The sequence below is a fragment of the Dermacentor albipictus genome, chromosome 5 (genome assembly GCF_038994185.2).
Source record: "Dermacentor albipictus isolate Rhodes 1998 colony chromosome 5, USDA_Dalb.pri_finalv2, whole genome shotgun sequence".
Classification (NCBI taxonomy): domain Eukaryota; kingdom Metazoa; phylum Arthropoda; class Arachnida; order Ixodida; family Ixodidae; genus Dermacentor; species Dermacentor albipictus.
The window spans coordinates 83,373,856-83,398,644 of NC_091825.1; the positions used below are offsets into that span (position 1 = coordinate 83,373,856).

At 46.4% G+C, this 24,789-nt stretch overlaps 1 long non-coding RNA gene across 4 annotated transcripts in view; it reads right to left on the minus strand.

Moving 5' to 3' along the window:
- LOC135905799 (uncharacterized) overlaps positions 1-24,789 on the minus strand; it is a 138,176-nt gene that overhangs the window by 77,342 nt on the left and 36,045 nt on the right. For 2 of the 4 annotated variants that reach the window (XR_011514509.1, XR_011514508.1), the window contains exon 3: positions 13,712-13,782. This is a non-coding gene — a long non-coding RNA (uncharacterized lncRNA). Of the gene's footprint in view, positions 1-6,447; positions 6,855-8,215; positions 8,387-13,711; positions 13,783-24,789 lie in introns of those variants that run through there. The other 2 variants (XR_011514510.1, XR_011514507.1) reach the window with 2 other exon arrangements.

Below are 24,789 nucleotides of genomic sequence, written 5' to 3' on the forward strand. Positions count from 1 at the left end.
AGGTTCTGCAATATGTTTGATAACCCTAACGTGCACCCACAACACAGTACGGAACCATTTTCGCTTTCTGCCGCCATCGCAATGCTAGCATCGCTGGTCGGAATTGCAACTGTGGCATGTAATCGTTCTGTGCTTGCCGTCACGGATGTGGAAAAGATAAGCCAGAATCTAATTAGAAAGACAACATAGCTCACTGTGTTAGTAGTCTAAGTATTGCGTATCGCGTGCTTCATTTTATTGCAAGCCCCACTAAGAGGAAGTTGTTGCCGCATCAATAGGCAAAGCACAGCGCAGAGTTGGGCTTTCAGCACTGATCCATTCTAATAACATATGCCATTCGTCTTGGAGGAGAAAACTCATGCCGCTTTTCAAACGTCAGCGAAACAAAAAAACGAGGAATGAATAAATTGCGTAACTTGAATTAAGCAACCGACGAAGGTCGAGCCCGCATATGCGATGATGCAAACGCGGGTCCTTATCGCTGACCTTGCCAAATATTTTTACGACTAGTGAGCGTAAAATTCAAATGTGGAGAAGAGAAGCCCGCGCCTTAGCGTGGCACTGGAACTTTCAAGTCATCGCAACGTTTCGTAATAAAATTTTAGCGATGCACACTTGCGTAAGACTTGTCTTCGAGACCATCGCTTAGTGCCCGATTGTGCCTTAATGCCGAGTGCCTCTTTTGTGCAGCGCTTACTCGCATCCGGTGCAGATAACTTGAAGGCTTTGCAATGTGCACGTATGCTCTGCGCTGAAGCAAAAAATAAACAAAAGGCCTGATCAGTATGTTGGACGCTATTGATGCGAACTTAATCTTGCTCGCGATAAATACCAGTAAAAGCGTAAGGGCAATCGAAAACATCAATCGCAGCTACTGATCGCTATCTGAATCGGAGATGGCTGTTTTGAAGTCGGAATTTTCAGGGAATAAAACACAGACGGCATTTTATGTCTGACTAAAGCGTACAACCTAAAGAGCAGTTATTCTTTTGTATACAAAAAGGCACACAATAATTACGGGGCAGGCGACAAAAATAATCGTTGTCTCAGACATACAAACTAATGCCCAGTATTCCATTTAGTAAATTCCGTAAAAGTAAGCTTCCATAAATGCCACTGCTAGCCATAAGCCGTAATGAAACATGGAGATGCTAGTCGGCATCGGTGCAGTAACAAAGGGAAGGTCCAGGCTACCCGCAGCCGGCACTTAGAAAGGACTCGAAAGTCCAGCAAACGTGTTGTTATGCGAAGAAGCAATTTTAGTTTTCTAACAGTCCCCATCCTCGCCAAAGGAATGGAAAGTGTCTAGGTGTGTTCAAGGGCACAACGGACAGCCTTGTCAGCGAGTCGTTGCCGAAAATGCCAAAATCCCCCGAAATTCACTGAAAAAACAATGCGTACCCTTTTTTTGGAGCATGAGTTTTTAAATGCGTAAGAATTTCTATGTTTACCGAGCGAGAAAACTCTTCCGTGCATCCGTCTGTCTGTCACGTAAGACGAATCACGATAAATAACTTGGATAAATAAATTAATAAATAATAAATACCTTCGATAAATAAATTGGAAAAAAAACCTTGGCGGTGCACAATGAGCAGTGAATGAGTACATAAGAATGAAAAGTGACGAGGCGTTATGTGAGTTTGATTATGTTTGATAATGGGTCGGCACGGTCAGATCAGGTACTAAAGAGCGATAAGGGCTGATAACGGCCGAAGCTATTCTGATAATGTTAATAAGAACCCATAAAGGTTTATAAAAGTCGGATCAAGTACAATCAAACTGATAAGAACCGATAAGAGTTTGTAAGGATAGGATCATGCCAGATAAGGTTGAAAACGACCGATAAGAGTTGGCAAGGGTTTATACTGGTTTAAATAGGCTTCCCAAGTAATAATTACAAAGAATGTTACGCGCTATATTATAATTCCCCAAGGTGGATTTTCTGCCCTAATTCTTATCTTGTATTTACTTGCTAATTTTCTAGGTGGCAAGGGTTAACCTTGTGTGGCTAATCTGTCTTCGATATGTCACATTAGTTTATAGCAGCGGTGTACAGCTGGCGTCGGCAGTACTTCCCTTGCAGGAGCTCCTGTCACGTCCCTTTGTTGGGCTCAGTGGTGGGCGGCAGGCATCGCGGCCGAAAATAAGTAAGGATTTGTGGTGTCAGCTTCATTCCCCAAATTACATGATCGTGCTCTTTTTCAAAAACTGGACGCGCAGAGGAAACAATTTTTTTCGTCCAACGTAAAGAAATGTTTCTCCTTGCTATACCGCGGAAAACACAGGTAAGGTGGGAGATGGAAATTCAAGACGATGAGCAAAACGATAACAAAGTATGAGCTCGTTTACCTTGTTCTCGTTTTGTTCATCGCATGTTATATCACGTCATACATGATAAAAGACCCGAACGGAGTGTACGAATCAGTTCCCCGTTTGACGTTGTTAAATGTCTCACCGACGCAGTGTGTTCTGTCTACAAGGTCACAAAAATATCTAGCTGGGACCTCTTGCCCGAGGCACGTGACAAGCTTAAATGTCGAGATACCTCGAAGCTCTTGGAATTTGGTGACAGTCCGGTCACAGTGACGGCACACCGATCAACTAATATATCCAGAGGGGTCATCTCAGATTATTATATCTTGAACTCAATTGAAGAGGGGCTTCTAAATGCTGGATAAACTGGAATGTTGCCAGAGTGCGGCGAATAATAATCGAGCGTGATAACAAAGAAATTCCGCCAAAGCATTTGATACTCTGTATTGTTTTTTTCATTGTGCGCTTGGGAACCATCTTACGCGGTTTAAACCTGCTTTCTTTCGATCACCGCCTATGGTGCGTAGCCTAGTGGCTCTGACAAATCTTGAAGGAGGGATCGTCAAGGTTTACCATATCGCTCTTTATCTCTTTAAGCTGACTTAGAGTGTGGAACTGTGTTAACATAAATGAATCTCTAATTTTCACCGCACGGCTATCGAGAGGAAAAAAAATTCCTACCGGTCTTTAGGAGGGTAGAAAGTGAAAGAGTATAATAACCATGTTGCTACTGTCATATACCTCCTAAACTTTTTTAAACTTTCCTTATATACAATAATGCCCGATCTAATCACCACTGAACTATCACTAACACATCCTGCCTCTTTGGCGCCGGGTCTTGTATTGCTCCGACAACAATCACTTTCACTGAGAATAGCTCCGCTGCCAAAATCAGAACCTTAATCAGCTCAAAGGTCACAATGCCTCTTTTAATTGCGCATGTAGTTTTTTATCAGGAATAAGGGCAATCTCTATGAGCACAAAATAATATAATAAAACAAGAAATTGTTCTGAAAGAGAAAGGAATCTGCCAATGCCCACAGTAAAAAAGCAGTCCAGTTTTTTTTTTTTCTTCAGTCACTGGAGGCCCTCAGCACATGTTCCGGTTCATGTTCGTTGACGCCGTTCGCACCAACGTGGAGAAAATGTATGCGAAGCCTTGCATTAACTCGAGATCAGTATCTTCTCTACAGACTCTCTGTGCTCGTGGTAGGTCTTCACGCAAGGGCACACCATTTTCCTCAATTAATAAGTCACAGCCTCGCAGCCTTCAAAGGTGACCTCAAGTGAAGCAGGCCCACAAACGAACTTATGATGCCCCTGAAATGCTCTTTACGTGATTTTAGCGTCAGCAAAACATTCTCCCATACTATAAGACGAGTCAGATGCGCGTGCTAGCTGTCACCTTATCCTAGCAAGGCAGCAATGTACTGCTCACATCCTGCAACAGCTGGTCGCCTCCCTCTTAGTAGAAAACCCCCATGTAGAATAGTATATTGTATTCATTTGTTACAAGTTCTTCAATGAATAACATTTCAGAGTCATCGATGAAAGCCTCCACTTCTCCGCGCTCTTGTTTACCTTTTCACAGAGTGTCGACGAGGTCCCGCCTAATCTTCACGCTCTACTGTAGCTTTCTCTTGGGCTCTGTAGGAAAAAGTTAAAGTTTCTAACCATTTATGAAATTGTTCGTGCACGTGGGCGCGCAGCAGCTAGTCATTTTACACAAAAAGGAAGCGACCAAGCGGCCTCACGTCCTTCCTCGAACATGTTGCCTTGCGAACGGAAATCCGCAATGGTGGTGGCCGCAGGGAAAAACCGGTGGTGAAAAACCGAGGGAAAAACCGGCCTCAGACTGTCAGCTTACCCCGTGCCATCCGGAGAAACATCACCGTACGTCCTATACTTCGCAATATGCACCCAGTGCACCACGCAGAGCGAAGAGAGGCCCGCGCCCTGGCCATACACAAGCGATACTGGACTTTACGCTCTACAGCCTACACGGACGCGGCTTCTTACTCCAGACGCGCAACCACAACAGCCACCGTAGTCAACACAGAACATCAGAGCAGCATTTCGCTCACACGAAATAATCCCCTCCAAGCCGAGCAAGCGGCCAAAGCCCTCGCGCTCTCCAAAACAGAGGTTGAAGTCATAGTGACCGACTCCCAACAGGCGTGCCGCAACTTTGCTAGCGGCAGAATTCATACCACTACGCTCCAGATCATCAATCAAAAGCCGCCAACGAGATCAGTCATGATCATCTGGGCGCCAGCTCATCAAGGCATTCCTGGCAACGAGGTCGCCAACCACGTGGCTCGAGATCTGACCCACCGAGCCAACGTCGAGGAATCTGAACCCGAGCGCATGCACCCTCTAGTCTCTTACCAAGACATCACACAACACTACAAGCTAACCCGCAGAACATATGTACCCCCACACAAGTCACTACCTAGAGAGCAGGAGCGATTCCTCCGAGCTCTACAGGTTAATACATTCTCCCACCCAACCAGAAACCACCTCATAGACCCTGCACAATTCTCTCCGCAATGCCGCTTCTGCGCAAAGCCCGGGTCCCTCAGGCACATAGTAGGGGGTTGCAGAGCGGCACCATTAAATCCTCCGAACCCTTATCCCACTAACGAGCTTTGGGAGAGAGCCTCGGCCAGCTCCGACCTCGAGGATCAGCAACGGCTGATTGCGAGGACCCAGGACGCGGCCCGAGCTCAAGGCATTCTGGAATGAGGACGCCTCTCCAAAGCTGCATTCACCTAATGAATATGTTTATTCTCTCTCTCTCAAAGAATGCCACAACCTGCATGGAGTGGTGGGTAGGGAAAGATCATTCCAGCGCCCTATGGATTGGATTGGATGGATTTGATGGATTGGGTTGGATTGGATTGGATTGGATAGATAGATAGATGGATAGATGGATGGATGGATGGATGGATGGATGGATGGATGGATGGATGGATGGATGGATGGATGGATGGATGGATGGATGGATGGATGGATGGATGGATGGATGGATGGATGGATGGATGGATGGATGGATGGATGGATGGACGGACGGACGGACGGACGGACGGGTGGATGAATGGATGGATGGACGGATGGACGGATGGAAGTTGTGAGCGTCCCCTTTGGAACGGTGTGGTGGGTTGCGCCACCAAGCTCTTGCTTAGTGGGCTGGCTGGATGGATAGATGTTATGAGCGCCCCCTTTGGAACGGGGTGGTGGGCTGCGCCACCAAGCTCTTGCTATTATACTGCCTAATGTAAAACAATAAAAAGTAAAAGAAAACACTATGAACTCCCACAACCAAATTTTCTGATCCCCTATTGCGAACCGTGCTTTTGTACGTCTCCGTTTTTTTTTTCGTTTCCTTACTTTTATTCCGCCAATCCTTCAATCGATTCTTACTGGTCGCTATTGCAGACACGTTTACTTTTCCACTGCTCTCGCTGAACCCAAGGGCTTCTAGGAGGCCAGTGGTGCCTAAGTCGACCGCTGGGTAGACATCTTCACATTCTAATAAAACATGCTCCATAGTTTCCCTAGCATTACCGCAGCAAGCACATGCTTCTTCTTCCCTCTTATATCTGGCTTTATAGGTGCGTCTTCTAAGGCATTCCGATCACGCTTCGGAAAGTAATTAGCCTCCCTTTGAGTTATCATAAATTGTTTCTTTCCTGATTTCGTTTTTTTTTCTCTTAAGTAGTTACTCGTGGTAGGATTCTTTTCTATTGCCGCAACCCATGAGATTATTTCAGCCTATTTCGACCAGAGGCGAGCGCCATCTGGTGGTGTTGCAAGTAACCCAGTGGCTCGTCAGCGTGATGATGATTGTTTAATGGCATCCACTTTGAAACGGGGTGGCGCAAACAGTCACCTAGCCTGCTTGATTTTATCAGCTATGCTGTACATGTCTTTTTTTTAAGTATATTATTATTGTGTATATCTCCTCAAGTTTTTCCTTTCCTTCAATGTCTACCTTGTACCCCTCGCTATGACAGTAAGGGATCCTGTCAAGACTAGGAGGAGAGCGCCATTTGGTGGCGTTGCAAGAAGCCCCGCGGCGTCCGCGAACAACACCACAGCAGCAGCAGCAGCGCCCACAAAATTGGAAGAAGAGACAAAGAAAGCTATGCTTTAATAAAAAAAGAACATTTCCTTAAAATAATCACAGAAGCTTGTTTGATTTCTTCATACCACAAGGTATGCTGATATGGCACGTGAGGGGGCAACGCCGCAGCAGACTCGGACATCTGCGCGGCTGGCGAAGAGGATCACCGCGACCGTGCACCAGACCTCTTGGTGACAGCAGTCAGCGCTGCCTCGCCGTCCTTGAAACAGGCCTCATCGACCTCCGCGTTGGTAGGCTCCAAGGCTCCATCTGTTGAGGCGAGGTCTTCACGGCAAACACACCGCTCTCAAGGGCGGACGTCCAGTGCCGCGCAAGAGGCAATGGATGCTACTCGTAGCCAAACGGTGCCGTAGGACCACCGCTGGTCTCACAACCATGGTAAGATCAAGAAACCCTGCATTACGAGGCCGGAAAAAGGGACCTGCAAGCTAGCTTTTCTTCTTTTCACATACAGCACTAACTCCTTTCCCATTTTGGACACACAAATATTACAGTGTAATGTGAGGTGATTTTTCCACACTCTTCACGGTTTTAGAAAACTACTCCGTTAATTCAATGCGAAGGTGCTTTGTGTTAAGCAAACGCACCTACAATCTACACAGACGAAGTTTCTAAGGCAACATTACACTTTCCGCAAAGACCGCGACGACTATGTTGCTTCGTCCGGAGGTGTAGCAATAGTTGTAGATAAGTCGGTTGCTTGCCGGAATCTTTCTGTCCGGAACCCCTTTGAGGCGGTGTCTGTGCGAACAATTCTGTTTATCAAGTTAATGACCATCTGTTGCATTTACATGCCGCCTCATCATTAGCTCAGCTAAACAGAATTCTACATCCTGATTGACCAGCTCCGCGAACTGTACATTATCTCCGGAGATTTTATGGCTCCCAACACTTTGTGAGGGGCCTTCTGGTGTGAGGCCAGGAGTCAACTTATAGGACACTTTTTAGTAACGTCTGGTGCGTGCATCTTTAATAACGAACAGCCCACCTACTAAAATATCCAACACGTTTCCTATTCTTCCATAAACATGGCCATTGGCGCTGCGACCTATTTCTTTACACACGCGTAGAATGCAATGTAATGAAGATTCCATTTGGGAGAAAACCCTTCCCTGTAAAGCTACAATCAATGCAGCAACATGAGACTCCATCTCACGCCCCCCGTTGGAAAAGAACATCGGTTGAGTGGAAAATGTTTAAAGATTACACCTACTTAACTCTACATTTTATCAAAGATTTTAGTATTGATCATGCAGTAGCGTATCTTACCGCTTTTATTCTCAATGCAGGTGAAAAATTAATTCCACAAACAAATGGCCTCTCATGTAAAAGACAGGTGCCCTAGTGGAATGAGGACTATGCTTACAGGCGCGAAAGAAACAAAGCAAAGCGTGCGGCGTACAGCGTCGCTCCCCGACTGCAGAAAATCTTGTGGAATTTGAACTTGTAAAATCACAAGGAAAGCGTACAAGGATGGAAGACAAGGAGGGCTAACTGGTAGATGCTTTCCTCTGGCATAACATCATACACACAGGAGTATAAATTACGTAATAGCATAAGAAGGCTAAAGAGGCAGGCAGCTCATATATTACGCTTGGTGAATGAACGAGGAAACAGCTCAGAAGACCAGGCCGACGATCTTGGTTAACGATTCGGGAGCGTGTCTAGCTTGATCCAGTGTTCTGAATCATTTCTAAAACGAAGAAATAGCTGAGCGCAAGGCACTCGACCGTAAATGCACGCAGAATAACCCTTATAACCTTCCTTTTATTATCGTCAAGCTCAGAGCTTCCTTGAACGTGTGCAAGAGCTCTGCACCGGGTTCTAACAGAATCATGTACGACATGATTAATCACCTCCACACGGACACTCTAAAGACGCCACTCGTACTTTTCCATGCTATGTGGGCTTGCGGGCACATTCCATCTGCATGGAAAGAAGTCATTGTAATTCCAATCTCGAAACAGGTTAAATACCCCTCATTAGTAACAAGTTACTGCCCCTAAATTCTCAGAAGCTGCACCGGCCAACTGCTCGAAAAAAATGGCTAGTCGTCGTATTCTGCATTTTCTGGCATATAACAAATTGCTTGACCCATGTCAATGTGGTTTTCGGAAAAACCGGTCGACGACTGACCCTCTCGTACTCATTCAAAGAAACATTCGCGATATCTTCATTTATAAGCAATCCTTGCTGTCGCTGTTTCTCGATATGGAAAAGGCATACTATACTACCTAGCATTAGGGCATACTGAGATCTCTTTCCTTAATGGAAATCTGCGGAAATATGTTTAGCTTAATTGAAGGCTACCATTCTAACCGGACATTCCGTGTTAGAATTGGAAGCACTTTGTTTGGCAGTTCATACAGAAAACTGGAGTGCCGCAGGGTGTCCCACTTAGCCGAACGCTGTTTATTGTTAAAATGAATTTTTCACGTTCCCATACTCCAACAAGTTTGTTCTGGTTATGATGATGAGGTTGAGATATGATTCAAGTCTTGTAACCTCTCCATTTGCGAGCAACATGTTCAGCTAGGCCTGAAAAAGCTGTCAAAATGGGCGAATGAGAAAGGATTTAAGCTAAATACCCAAGAGAGCTAGATCCTGCGTCCTCTTTACAAGAAACAGATGCGTGGTCCCAGAGCCCATTATTGAACTTCATGCAGAGCGCGTACCCGTAAATACAGAACAGAATTCCTTAAGTACCATGCCAGACTGAAAGCTTACCTCTGTTTCCCACATGAAGTATATCAAAGGTAAATGCCTAGCAACACTGAATATACGGAAATACTTGTCGCACACAACATGGCGCCTCATGATCCTGTGCGATAGCCTCCGTCGCTGTAGTTTATCATTCTCTTACACCCAGCACCCTCCAGATGCTAGAGCCTGTGCGCCATCACAGTGCCCATCTCGCGACCGGTACCGTCAGAGGAGGTCCCATACAGAACATCCACGTAGAACCAAATGAGTGCTATCTTCATTTGCAGATGAAATAATATAGTTTCTCATACTTCCTGAAAGTAAGCCATCAGGCTATTCTACGATGAATGATACGTTTAGTACACTTTTTCACAGCCGACCTTCTGTGGGAGAGCCCTTCTTACTGCGTGTAAAGAAATCAATGACGACATGGGTGTTCCGCTCCTTACACATGAAATAATGGGGTCCGGAGATTGTCTGTGACACATAACTTCTTGAAATCACTGAAAGCGCTAAAGGGATACACATTCGAATGCACTTCCGTGAACTTCACTGGAAGTACTCTTGCCCGCAACTTCACATAGATGCATCGCAGTTAGATTCTGGTATCTCATGTACAGCTACTGGTGTATAAGTTTTAGAATCCGACGTCCTGCACGGTAAAGCAGCAGCTTTACTGCGAGTCTATGCAGTAATGGTGACTGTGAAGCATATAAGGAAAACAAGGCTACAAAAATCCATAGTATTAACAGACTCCTTAAGTGTAGTGAAATATTTAAAATAATTACACAAACATAAAAATCATATCATCAAGGATATTTACTCGCTGCTATGTCCAACATATGTACGTAACCAACATGCTGCAATATGTTGAGTGCCTCGGCACAGAGGCATTGATGGATATGTTCTAGGAGATCAAGTTGCTAAATCCATATCAACGAAAGCTAGCAATCTGTCCACAGCAGTTCCTACCTTAAGCCATTTCTGCGTGAAAAACTCGGGAGGTATTGGCAACACTTGTGGGATGCGGAAACCTTGAATGAAATCCACGTAATTGTACCCTACTTGGGAATTTTGGCATCACTATCGAAGTGAAGACGATGTGATGTGCTTTTTGTCAAATTTTTTTAAGGCACACATAATATGGTACATATTATTAACTTTTAACTGGTGCTGAACCTCCCAGCTGGGCCAGATGCGGCGAGAGGCTGACCATGCTCCACGTCCTCCTGGAGCGTTGGGAAGCAGAATCGGAACGGAAAAAACATTTTTATCTAACATTCCAGCAGCGTAGCCCCTTCATCCCGCAGTGTTTCTCGGCGCAGAACCGTTCTTCGAGAAAGACCAAAGCAGTGCCTAATCCTTAAATGACGTTGCGTTGTACGTTATCAGCCCAAAAGATTCGCAGCACGCCCTGTTTCTCGTAGGTGTTGTTGCGATACTAGTGCTAAAAGGCACCTGTCTCTTGACCCTTGCACTCAAGGGCCCCGGTGAGGTGGTTGTCCTACTGGCAGAGACACATTTTTTTGCAATGTCCTTGTAGAATATGTTCACTGTTTTAATTTCTGTATATTCCACGCGCCCTTTATAGCGAGTGTTTATAGGCATCTATACAGCTATATTACATTCATCATTCACCTCTTTTGTGGACTGCCTCATACACGTTTTTTAGCATTCTTTGGCAATCCCTCACTCTTGCACCAATAAAACAAAACCATATATAATCATCAACATTATCAATTTGTATCCCATTAATAGCACTTCTTCTGAAGCGGTACGTGAGCGCTTTCTCCGCATCACAACCGCACACGAACTTTACACGTGTATGCAAAGATTGCACGTCAATTAACCCTGTGCAGATAATTGCATACTAAATACGTCTTCGCACGCAATAACTTCGAAGGCATCGCATGAGAACAAACCTATGCGCCAGAATTGAAAGCAAAATTGCGCTCACGCAGCGACATCGTGAGCTTGCTTTTCAAACGAGTGGCCGAATCAGAACGGTATACCCTGTTGAAAGGGTTCCCCACGTTAATTTTTTCTTGAATTGGGGGATTTTTTCCTGCAGTAAAAGAAGAGTAAGTCCCGAGGTTCTTATTCCGGGATGCTATAAATAAACTATATTCGTGCACAAACTTGTCCTTGTTGCCAACTTTGACTTATACGACCTAATAAAACAAGCCATAGCCGTCGCGGTGGCTTAGCGGCTATGGCTGCGCTGCTCAGCACGAGGTTGTGGGATCAAATCCCGACCGCGGCGGCCGCATTTCGATGAGGGGTAAAATGCAAAAACGTCCGTGTCCCGTGCATTGAAGCCACGTTAAAAATGCCCTGGTAGTCAAAATTATTCCGGGGTCCCCCACTACTGCGTGCCTCATAACCAAATCATGGTTGTGGCACGTAAAACACCAGAATGCAAAGCACGCCATAGAACATAAACGACAGATTTAAACTGTGCTATCAATCCAGAAGCATACGATGCCTCGTAATAAAAGTTAACTATAATAATTTTCCCAAATTTTCTTTATATTTCATTAAGAAATTGGAGAGGTTCGAGTTTCTATCTGGAGTGTTTTGCGTGTAATGAACCATACAGTAGAGGCCTGTTTGAGTGCATAACTTGAACAGAAGTCAAAAGTTTTGTGCCCGGAAATTGCTGCATGAGTCACACACCATAACAACGTAACAAGATGTGACCGCTTAAAAAATACCGCATTAGTGTCTCTGCACTGGTTCTTACGCGGAGCCGATCACGAAGTCTTAGTGGCGTACAGATTCGGGCATTTCAACGGCTTACAGAATTCCAGGTGTTTCGGACACTGTGGATGCGCCGTGAGACAAACAGGAACTATCGCGCATGCCTCCTGCTGGGATGTAAATAAGCAGCCATTGAACTGTTCCGGTTCACTCTCTACAACACTCGCACCCCCCTCCCTCCTCCCTCCTCCGGCAACACTTGCTCGCTGGGGGTACGTATCTGCAGGCGTGAGAGATATTATCACAACGACCTCGAAAGTTCAAGACCAAGAAAAACGAGCGTCCAGGGATTACGACTTAAGTGAGCTACGGTGCAAGGATTACATAGTACCACTGGCGAATCGAAGCGTCTGCATCACAATTCACCATCGCTTTCATAGAAAAGCCTCATTCTGTACACAAGCCAATGCCCGCCCGGCAGCGAAAACTATAAGCCTCGGGAAGGAGTGCAAATCACACGCTTGGAGATGTACCCGGCACCACGCATTCATGAGCCACAATAGCGACACACTTGAGTACGAAGGTCACGACACGTCTATAGAACGCATGAGCCGCGTTCTCCAGACTGCTTAGCAATAACACGCGGCGTGAAGCCAGCTGTATGTGAACGCGCACGGCTACATTGACAAGGTGCCGCGCGTCATCTCGCCCTGCTGGTCGCCTGATGTTGTGGCCGCTGCTTTGGTCGTCACGAGCGTGCTGTAGAAACGTGTGTTCAGCTCTGGACACTGCATTCTCTGTGTCTACTTTCTCCATTTATTTATTGAGCAGCTACTTAGTGACGTCTTCTTTAACGATGCGTTATAATAAACGGCCATGCATGATTTGATAAGGCGCTGTATGAATGCGCAGCACCATGCGCCAGCTCCTTAACATGCACTCAAAGTTATCAAATTCATTAGCCGGAGCCTATTGACTAAGAAAGAAATCCAAACAGGGTAATAAACGGTATGAGTTTGCATTACAATTTTGCGCAGAACCTATTATAGACTACTGCAATCTTCCCTACGCATGGCGTGACGATTTTTACGTAAGTACGCTTATATAAGAACAGGATATTTCAGGTTCACGGAGAGAAACAAACAAAATGTTGCACATCAAGCGCGCTGTCAAAATTGACGCTATGCGAAGCATTTTGCGCGAAGCTGCTTATCAACCTCCGCTTGGACTTCCCCAAGGCGTTACCAGACGGACGAAGATGTTTGTGTACAGCGAGCAATTGTGTCTGTGACGCGAGCGCGTGTGTCTGTTTGTGACTACAGCCACCAGGCGACGACGATGGTGACAACGACAGGGTGACATCGGCGGCCTGCAGACTGATCGGTTGTACCCCGGCGATGAAACTTTATGGTGTTGTGCCGCACGAGACACAACTTTATTCTTTCTTGGGCAGCGCACATAAAATACGCAAGCATGTCAGGTGGGTGCACAGAGGGAGACACCAATGCAGCCACGGGAAGAGTTCTAATATAATTTCTTATGCTTTTCATCAGAAGAATGGTGATGAGAGTTGCATGCAACGTATATGAAACTATGCGTCGGTTCTTCAACTAAGGGTGAGACTGGGCCTCTGCAAACGGTATTTCTGAAAATTAATATTGGACACTTTTATCGCTTTCTATAAACTCCTCAATAAGTGCAATGTACACGTCTTATCGTTGCTACAATGCCTAGATGGCATGCGTGAAGCCATCCTTTAGTGCGTGCTTAGGAATCGCTTCCGATGCAGTTCGCCGCCTACTTTCATGTTTTGTTTTAGATGAAAGCAAAGTTGTTTTTTACTCTTACCGAAAGCGACGAAAAAATCCATTGACCAGTTTTCCAATCCAGATGCGGTGCTCTTGGACTTCTTTAAGTACCTAATGGTAAAAAGGAACATTCCTTTGACATAAACCAAGGTATAGTTAAAGCATTGGGAGCTGTTCTGGAAATGGCTTGAATCACGTTATCTGAGCTTGGTAGAAATGGCGGGATGCATGCATTTCACTTAATGGGCAACATAAAAAAGAGATAAAAGGACCAATGACTAATTTTCATAAATAAGAATTTCAATATCCGTCTTCATTCAACAACACTCGTATTGTACCCTCGTAACATGCCAATGCTGGAAAATTTGCTAAGAGTGGGAACATTTCAGGTGGCCCAAGAACTGGGTAGGCCATATATAAGATATTTCATAAAATAAAAGCTGTCGAATATCATGAGCTATTCCGTTAAGAGGTCCGTGTGTTTTACAGACACGCACAAGTGGACAGTATATGTAAATGTTCTATGTCGTGATATAATGTTTGATTACACGGAAAAGAGACTACAAGACTTGAAGAAGGACGTAAGCATCGTTGTCCTTCGAGCCGACAAAGGCAACAGCACTTTCGTCATGGATAGAGCTGACTACGAGAAGAAAGCGCAAGACCTTCTTAACAGAGAAGCATATACCAAGACCAAAGAAGATCGAGCGTCTCAAACCCAAAGTCAGATGAACAATATTCTGTCTAAAATTTTCAAGCAACATCCAGAGTTTGAAACCATTTAATTGGGGTTGCGGCTCCACCCCAAGCAGTTCAAGGCTGGTGTAAGTGCTATGGGTGCCGCAATCTCTTGAAAGGAAAATTAATAAAATATACTAAAGTATAATAAGTTATACCTAAACGTGCTCATTACTACAAATGCATGTCATGAAAAGTACAATTCCCTTCATAAACCAAACTTTTCTAAACTTTCTATGCCTATTTTATAAATAACCTTTACAGAGGCTCCAAAGAGCTAATTATGAACTCGAAACACATCAAAGCACTAGCGTCTTCACCACCCTTAAATGTTTCCAGGCTACCGGGCAGGGTTTTCTACAAGATTACTCAGTAATAAAGGAAATCATACGTAAATATCAATTTTTCTGACCTTTCTATGCCTACACCTCTACCCATTAGGTAGGCCCAAAATTAAGCCCCCTCAATGAAACTAAAGGTAGGGAAATGCCTTCTCGCCCGGCCTCTGCTTCTCCCAGTCACCTCTCCACTCGCGCTTTCCCTAATCGCTCGCCCGCGCAGTTTTCTCATTCGCTCCGGGGCGCGCGGTTTCGCCCATAAAGTAACGCGAGGTCAGACATGAAAAATTGTTCTTGGGTGCGCCCTATTTTAGCCCTATTTTAGGCTTTTTTATTGTGTGCTGTGCTAGGAACGATGACGGAACGCTATGAAACTGGCAGAAGCAGATTATTTCTGTGCTTTTCGGCAGAGTAACTGCGCCCTTGTTTTGCCGCTTCTGGCTGGCTGGCTGCCTGCTTCCAGCTGGAATCCTTTTTAGGCTACTTTCGTAGAAATACTCCTTTGATTTTCGACCGCAAGCATAAAAATCAGAGCTCTTTCTCTCACCAATAATGTACACGTAATGTACACGAGGTTCCTATACCTGCCAGAGCTTTGTTTGAGTGTTGTGCCGTACACGACCTGCGTACCGGCAGGCAAAAACATCGTCGAGGCTTGCACAGACAGAGCCGCTTCGCGGGTTATTTCTATTGAATTGATGAGATTCTTGATTTTGTTATCTAAAGACACTTTCCCGGTGTAAAGTGGCTGCGATGAAGTCAAGGTTTCGCCGGTACACGTGAAAGGCGATGCGTTTGCGTGTGCGCAGCACTATACAGCACTTCTACAAGGACTCGGTGGGCAGCCGTTCTTGCTACTACGCCGCCTCGAGCGCTCACTCACAACAGCTCTCGCCATTTGAACCATCGCGTCATTCCACGTGTTCTCGTTTCACATCGCTTGCGTGCACCCGTGTCGACCGTCAGCACGCACCGACCTCAGAATGAGACCTCTACTCGGTTCGTGAGTCTCCTCCCCAGCTCAAAGGCAGCTGCGCGACTACTCTTTCCGAGGTATTCACTGAGCCAAACGTAACCGCTTTCTGCTATTCTACGACCCGCCGCTGTCTTTCCTTGGACGTTGCCACAAGCTGTCCGCTTTCCGTTCGAGGGCACCTCACTTTTATCACCGATACAGAGAATCTCCAACCTGCTTCAATAGGTGCAAATTTCATTTTCGCTGGCACGGCGACGCCACAAGCACAACCTTCGTGATGTATTCAGCGACCACTGCAACCCTGACGTTACCGACATTCAATATTTCACCACAAGCAGAAGCAGGCGAGCATTACGATGGTCTGTGCTCGCACCTTCCACGGATGCATGACCTGCCGAAATTTTGCCAGGAGCCCCAGCTCTACCACCTGGTTTCTTCAGCTCGAGAATCACTTCTAGATATGAGTGACCAGCACTTGCGCTTCACGCAAGTCCCGAGCTGCTAGGCGGTCTACTTTTGGAGCTCCGACATCTACAGGCCCGGGCATCTACTAGAAGCAGCGGCAGGTCGCAATTTCGCACTACGGTATCACTGTGGCTGCGCCTCACTCACAATTTACGCTGCTCGTGCTGCATCGCGTGCATCCCTCTCGGATTCCGTGAACCCGACACTGCCAACGACAACACCATCCACACACTTTGCCTCAACATTAGCATTGGTCTTTATTTCAATCACGCTTCAGACTAGGAGGGGGACCTGTAGCGGTGCGACTATCGCCTCTAAAACAGGCGAAGAAGACAGGCTCACGCGCAGGCATACCGCGAAAATAGAACACGGTAGTGCGCTCGACCCGAGCGACCGCGGTGTCGGCTGCTCCCGAGATCCCGCTGCACCATGGCTGGCCGGCCTAAATAAACTGTTGATACGGTGGCTCCTTCTTCGCGCTGCCTCCCACAAGTTGGTGGCCCGGACGACCAATCCCAGCCTTCCTACAAGTCCAACGGTAATAAAAATCATAGCCGCGTACAGTATGACCAATGTGCAGTGAAAGCGTGTGAGGGCGAGCCAGGGATGGCAGGCCAATCTAGCGCACACGACGGAGGAAAGCGAAGAAGCGTGCCGTCTTCAGTCGCGCATAAGTCTCCGCGAGGAGGGTAGGGAGGGGAGGATGGGTGGGTTTTACTCCTAGGCGCACGGGCGGCCGCGCGCACTCGCTCTGGCTGCTGTATCTTGAAGCCATCTGGGATGGGGACAGAGTTCATCGTGCGCTGTGTTTTAGCGGCTTAGTTCGCGTTGATGTGAGAGGCAGCACGAAGGTCAATTGGCTCGCTACTGCTGCCACGCTTCCTCACTCCAGCGTTTTGACAGCGAGTTTCCGCGGCCATCGAGTGAGAAGTGTTCATGTTTTCTTGTGCGCGCGTGACTCCATGCCTGTTAATTTAATTAGTGTACCTATGTTTACAGCATTACACGGTCGATAAAACTACTATCCTACTTCTTATAGCGGTCCACTAATTTGCTATCGTAATCGATGCTTCGCCTTCCGGGCGAAACTGCTGCTTCTCTTTTTCTTCCAGCCCTTCACGAGTTTGAACACCGAAACCCGTTAGATGACAATTTGATCACACCGCTGTATCCTGTGCAAGGTGACAACACCATTGTTATTTGGTTCATTTTCCCTTGTACTGTCAACTAAATCGAGTAAGCTGTTTTGAAGAGACTTGCACCGCAAGTTAAACTAGAGCTGTGCACGGGCCGCAGTTCTGAGGCCGCACCCGGCCCGGGCCCTACACTACCACAGGCGGCCCGGTTCGGCCGGACGCTAAAGAAGCCTGAGTTCGCCCGGCCCGGCTGTACCTTAGGCCGGGTTGAGGCCCGGCCCGGGCCCGGCCCGACCTGCAATAAGGCGACGCGGACACAAAAAGAAACAATATCAGGAAAATCAGTTTATTTAAATGACCTTATAATGTTGAACTCTTGCATTCTATACGACAAAATCGTTAATATATACAGATGCAGCGCGCGCACAGAATTGTTATTCTAAGCTATTGTGCAAAAACCAGTTGTCCATTGATGAAGGATTAAGGCAAGTGCGGCGCTCCTGCATTATGAATCTGGCAGCGTTGAACTTTCGTTCACTGCTTGAACTGGTGGCCGGAATGGCTAATAGCCTCTTAGCAAGAAGAGCAATTCGGGGTGCGTGGCTTCCTTGCTTTTCCAAAACTGCACTAGTTCAGATTCCAAGCACGGTGTCGATTCTGCGGCCAAGTAATCGGTCAGCTCGTCTTGTTCAGCAGTCTGGTTGCTGGCTGCGTCGCTCCACTCGTTGAAGAAGTCCATGCATGGCTTCTTGCACAGCGGCGTCCATGCACAGCGGCGAGTTAAAACGTTCACCCGTTTCTAAGGTGCTGCTGAAAGAAAACAGTGACCTTTCTAGCATGGGTAGTGACGACGTGTGCTTCCTCTCGACTTTGGTCAACGACCAGTGTTCAAGCAATACCACTGCCCATTGGAAAAGCCCCTATACGCCTCCGCTTGGCTAATTTGTATATGTGGCAAAGGCGACCCCGCGTGCGCCGTACAGAGACTTATCTTCGCTTCCCAAACGCTTCCCGTCTCAGCCTCTTTACTGGGAGGCGCCTGCAAGCAGCGGCTTTTCCAAAGCGTCGGTACTTAGTAGAACCGAAAACGCATTCCGAGCGTCCGCTAGCTTTCGTTTGCCTTTTGTTAGCGTTTTTACTTTTCTCCCATTTCTGTAGATTCTATTTTTGATGAATAAATACATTGCACTTCCTGCTGTACCTACATGCGAGACGACAAGCATACTTTCGCATAAGGTACGCAATCGAGATAGGGGAGCCCGACCGGTCCGTGTGAGACATAAAAAGCCTGGCCCGGGCCCGGCCCAAGCCCGAGTAAGAGAATCTCCAAATGGCCCGAGCCCATGCACAGCTCAAAATTAAACTGCCTTGGACACACATAGCAGATAGGAGCGTGAGCTTGATACGCTTGCTCTGTGGCCAGTGCATGTAGTATGTTTTGCGAAATCCGTGATGTCGGTTATTTCGCAGAAAACACGTTGCTTACTGTATCGTAATGAGCAAGGTTTGTAAAGATAATCAACAGACGAACAAACGTGGTATAAATTTGGCGCAACACCTACCATAGACACAGCTACCAGACCTCGTCATTGGCTCAAATTAGCTCTTAATTAGGTCGAATATGACCTGCAAACATTGCGAGCAATATTCTTGCAACTGGCACTGGCCGTTTTCAACAATTTGCCTCTGCCGTTTTAATTGAGGCAGAAGATCGCATTTCTCCTTTTCGCCCGAGATTACCTAACGGCTCAGATTCAGTTATTTTGCTCACTTCTTTGTATAAGAAGCAGTGCGTTCGATTAGGCAAATGTCGTACAATAGCAAATATTTTTCTAGTTTGCGAAGGCGATAAAGACGTTCAAAATTTCCTCACATGGAGAATGTTCAGTGAAGGAAGCTATCGCCCACAACCAAAAAAAATTGATCTAGATCTCTGTGGTTGAACATCTCTTAATAAATTGCGATGAAAAGCTTTTCTTTCGGCCCGGATGGTGTCAATTGACAACGTTACAGAAAACGGCCCGCACATTTAACGCAAGCAACTAATTCTAAAAAGGTAAGCGTTTGACGTGTAGTCTCAGCATAGTCCTGAGCCAACTGCCGGATGTTTAGGTCGATTTGTGCAAAAACGATTGTACAACGAAAAAAATCAATGTAAAGAAATCAACAGTATCAGTAACACCCATGGTTTCATTTTAGGATGTCGTCAGTGTCAAGCACCTCGTGAGTTTGGCTTCACAGTTTAATTGTACAATAAAAATTTGTTGAATAGCAGCTCATGAAAAAAAAGCTGACGATCACTTTAGCATACGGTAAAGAGGATGAAGCCGAAAGCCTGCGCGCTAACAAGACATTATTTACATTACTTGATATTTTCGTTCGAATGCGTTGCTTCCTGTTACTTCTTTTCCTCCACAAAAGGTCGTGGGTTCAAGTGCCCTAATTAACTGTATCCTAATTACCTATGAAGGCACGATTAAAAAATATGTTTATGAACTTCGCCCTAGCTACTACCGAAGGCCATGGTTTCGACTCTCGACCTTCACGATGTCCACTGGAATCCAACTTGGAGATATGGACGGTTCGCCCATATCTCCATCTTGGGTCATGGGTTTGAGTGTCTTAACTTCGCCTTAATTCACACTAATGGTCGTGGGTTCGAATCACACCAAAAGTCCAGGGATCAGCACCGCCGCAGAGGTAGTGGGTTTGACTCTCGACTTTCACAATGTCAACTAGAATCCAACTTGGAGACATGAGCGGTTAGAACGTATCTCCAAGTGTCTTCGACTCCGACCAAAGGTCCTGGGTTCGACTGCCTATAAATTTTGGTGCCATCAAGTTTGGTGCGATAACGCCAGAAAGTGTAACGCCAGACATCGGATCTTTCTTCCTATGAGCCGTCTAAAGCTTTTGCCTTAAATATGAGCAAAGTGATTTTGGCGACCCGTATAATAGCTCATTTTGCAGTCCGTACGTCACGTAAGACGAATACGATGGCTCATACCCCCGCAATAGGGTTTCTGTGGTCAAACCACGAGTGTTTCGCCTAGGCATATACAGGTTCACTGTAAAATACATATAAGGTTAGTTGTTAACTGGTTGCTAAAACAAATGCATTTCTTTACCTACCTGGCCATAAATTGAGCTACCCTATTCTGATTCCACACTTGTAGCTGTGTTCGCCTACATTTTGCGTCAACCACGCACACTATGGTACATGAGCACTAATGTCTTCACCTCTTCGTATTTTTGTAGATTTTTTATTATGTATGACCTGCGGGATCATCTAAACAAAAACAAAACAAAGAGCACAATCTTCTGAAACCACCACAGGCACACTACCGACTTTCAGCGCTGAATATTATACGCTTCGCCATTTCTTGAACGTCACGGGTGTCGCCACCACCTGCTTTAAAAGCTCGGATGCGAATGCAAAATAAGCGAATCCATAAATAATGTGAAGCCGGGGAAGCCGGGGAGAGTGATGAAGTTGAAACATGTTTATTAGAAGTGTATGTACACGGTAAAATGTCGCGGTAAAAACATAGCTGCATGGTCGGGACATCTCAAAAGGTAATAGACACTTGAACTTATAGTAGCACATGCTATTTCTTCCTGAAATGGGAGGTAAGCGTATAACGTCATTTGTGAATATCTGCACCAGACACATTTAGGTTATTTCCGGGCATCAAAAACCGTCATCATGAACATGAAGAAATTTTTAAAAAAGCAGCAGACATCGGCACTTTCTCTAGCGATGAATAAGTTCGCTACGAGAGCAGCGGGTTCTCCAAGCGGGCACCGGCCCCTCTTCCGAAACAATGTCTGTGCGAGAAATGCAATGGCGTGTCCTCGTCGAGAGTATTATTTGTTGTGACCTCAAAAAAAACCGCATACACCCCATCCCATTCAGGATCTGTGCCAGGCACGTACCCAGAATTTTTTTAGAGGGGGGGGGGGGCTATCGCCTAGTTAACTTTTCTATGCAAATGAGGGGCGGGTCTACTTTTACTAGTACAAACGTTAATAATTCCTACCGCTCGCTATAAAGGCGCATGAACCCGCAAAACAGAAACGAAATACGGTGTATCTCACAAGTGCGCCTTTGATATACACCTCTGTTTTACTTGGCAAACCAGGAACCGCATCAAATTGACTCGCGCAGGAAATAAACGCAGCAAGGACACAGCCAAAAACAAGTAAAGGAGCAAAAGCGCAAAATTTTCCAGTACTTTCCCCGTAGCAGCTAATGCTACGTTCAGAAATGCGGGATTTTTATGGCTTCATGATCTGCTCAGGTTCATTATGTTTTTACAATCCTTTACGGGAGAACAAATGCAATCGTCGCTTTAACATTGGCTACATGTCACAGACGTTGGTGCGATTGTGTAACATTTGGTCGCAAATCACGTCACAATCATACGCAGAAACCAACAAACCAAGTGTCCCATAAATTCCCCTTGAACAGATGCCGCAGGAATCATGCCGTCATCGTCGTCGTCATCTCACTGTTGTCGTCATACTCGATTCCCACAAACGCGTTGGTTCATCTGGGACTGCCTTGCGAAATCTCAAACAATTTGGATAGCCAGCTGCCTGCAAAATCCTGTATGATGTTTCGCATGACATCGATTCCTACACTGCACGGGACCTTTACAATTGTTTACCTTGATGAAGTCGAGGTGTAGCAGTTCGAAGGAAATGTTTGAGTATACGTTCGCACGGCCATCTGATTTTCTCTGTGTCGGAACTTCGCAACATCCTCGTACCTCGCAACATCCGCTGTTATTCTAAAACTGCTACTTCGCAACATACAGAGGAAGAAACAAGCCGAGCTGTAATGTTTTAAAGCGAAGCTTTCTTTGCCTCTCCCTTCGACTTTCCCACTGATGCTGCTGCTGTCCCACTCACCGCGTCGGGGGCTGGCTCAGAACGTGATGACAGGCGCAAGTAAGAGAGGAAAGGCGACGGGAGAAACTCGTTTTCACCCTACCATGTCGAATGTCCACAATGCCCTCTGGAGCTCCCTGGCCGTCGCCACATTAGCCACTTGACAGCTGTAATTATCCGTGACTCCCCTCAGCAGCATTGCAGAAACTGCAGCACTTCCCTTTCTACTAACGCGCGAGGCCAGAGGGGACGCAGATAGAACTGCAGAGCAGAAGGAGAGGGAGGAGAAGAGGCAGTTCCCATATGAAAGAGGAAGGTAGGTGACGTGGAGACAAGGAAACCCTGACTACTAACGACGGTGGTTGCGGGGAAACTGGATAAGCCTAAGTCCAAGGTACGGTGCAGTACGTTGCTGCTATTTCTGAAAAATCAACACCATCCAAATAAGAGGACAAACTACGCAGGGCGTGCAGAAGTAGAGCCGCTATAATTAAAGCGCACCGCAGAGTCCAAGCGACACTACGGAAGCGGTCGACCGTCAAATCGGCACTTCTGTGGCCGCTGCGTTAGCTTTGCGGTTATGGAATTACTAGAGGCCTTGGATTTGATTCCAACGGCGGCTGCCGTATTTCGACGGCGGCGAAATAGAAAACGCTTTTGCACTTAGATTTCGGGACACGTTAGAGAACATCACGGTGCCAATATTAATCCGTAGTCTGCCACTGGCTTGGCTCAAGATCTGAGTGTGGTTTTCACACGTACAGCCCCATAATCCAATTCAAGTTTAATAATTCTGCCACAATGCGATGTGCCATGTGAGGTGAGGAAACGACAACGCTCAAACGTCTCAGAGGTTATAAAATATGGCGCACAACAACGCCTCAAGCAAACACATCTCCCTGTGCATCCTGTGTACTACGTAGGCAAACAGCAGTGATGCACCCAAGGTAACGTTTAACATCAACTCACCACTCTTGTATTAGCCTAAACGTTGAAGAAATTAAGCTTTAGCCGTCAACATTGCCGCTAATTATCCTCAATCAAAGCACCCACCCCGGAAAGCTCCGCTTACATCGATTTCCACTGGGCGTGAAATTTGCATATTTTTTTACACCTGAGTCTGAGTAACCTTTCTGCACGTCCTCCACGCATCATTTTGACCACCCTATTCCTTGCTGTTGTGGTAAAGTTTGGGTATTAGTGGCACACACCTTTCAGGTAAGTGTAACTGGAACCTCGTTGATGCGATGCCGTTACGTGCAATTTCCTTATGCGAACGTTCGCGATCGAGAACACGAAGAATGACCCCAATACAGCTACGCTTCTTTTTAGCAGTGCTTACGTTCCCGGAAAGCACTATATCATGGCAACAATTTTCAGTACATCGTCAACCTGCAACTGTGAGACACGTATTCAGGCCACTCATTTCCTGTAAGCAGGAAGTGCAAGACGCGTGTGGTCTAGAAGAGTGGCCGCCCGTCGTATCGGCTTCACCTCAATATTCCCCCACCCGTCTCACGAGAAAACGCCGGCGTGCACTCACTTTCCTATTGTGGTACCAGCAAATCACCTCCCGGGTCGTCGCACGCCATATCGACAGCTATCGCCACCAACCCCATTGTAATGTGCATCTTCCCTTATCGGTTACATCCCATGTGGCGCAGTGCTGTTGGAAGCGTACAGCACGTTTTCAATAGGCGATAACCCAAATGTATCTCCTTTCCCTGCTGCAGACGGCGCGAAGTCATGTTTCACTCTGGCGCCATCACCATCTTAAAACACAACGTAACAGGAAAACGATAATTTGCGTCTCAGTTCACTCTGACCCCACCAGCTAAACGCGTGTTGGTGATCGTGCCGCAACAATTCGTGCCTATTTGGCATGTAAAAATTTTCTAGGGTAGCCAACCAGACCCTTGACTGGTTAACATCCCTGCCTACCTATATTCCTCTCTCTCTCTCTCTCTCTCTCTCTCTCTCTCTCTCTCTCTCTCTCTCTCTCTCTCTCTCTCTCTCTCTCTCCTGTCAAAATGCCCCCGTTCGAAGAATCCGCTGATCCAGGCCGAATTCAAAGAGCGCAAACGTAAGCGTGGCGACAACGCGCATCTTCGACCGTTCAGGTCCTACAAAATCGGGGCATGTCGGCGTCTCGTGCTGCATCGATTTGCGCGACGCTAATTATTACGTAGATGACAACTGTAGTTGAATCTGTCAAATTTCTGAGTTGACCAAAATTGCGTCTGGCAGCTGAGTCTGTCAAACTATGAAACCTACAAGATGTCTTCGTAAGACGCATGCTTTCGCATTCACTATTGACTTGTGTTTAAGTCTCGGGGATCTTCTTCCGCAATCGTTGAAAAATTTCAGGGTTCTTCTAGAAGCAGTGTCGTGGCGGTTAGCGCGTACAAATTTGCCGCATGCATTCTGTTGAAGCCATGCAATCGTAGCTTCTGCTGCTTCCAGGTATGAGGCCATCACATCTCTACGGGTGTCTACCACAACAACGTCTCTTTTCACACGCAGGTCAATTACTGAGCGCGATTAGATGAATTGTACCTGTTGCTGACATTGT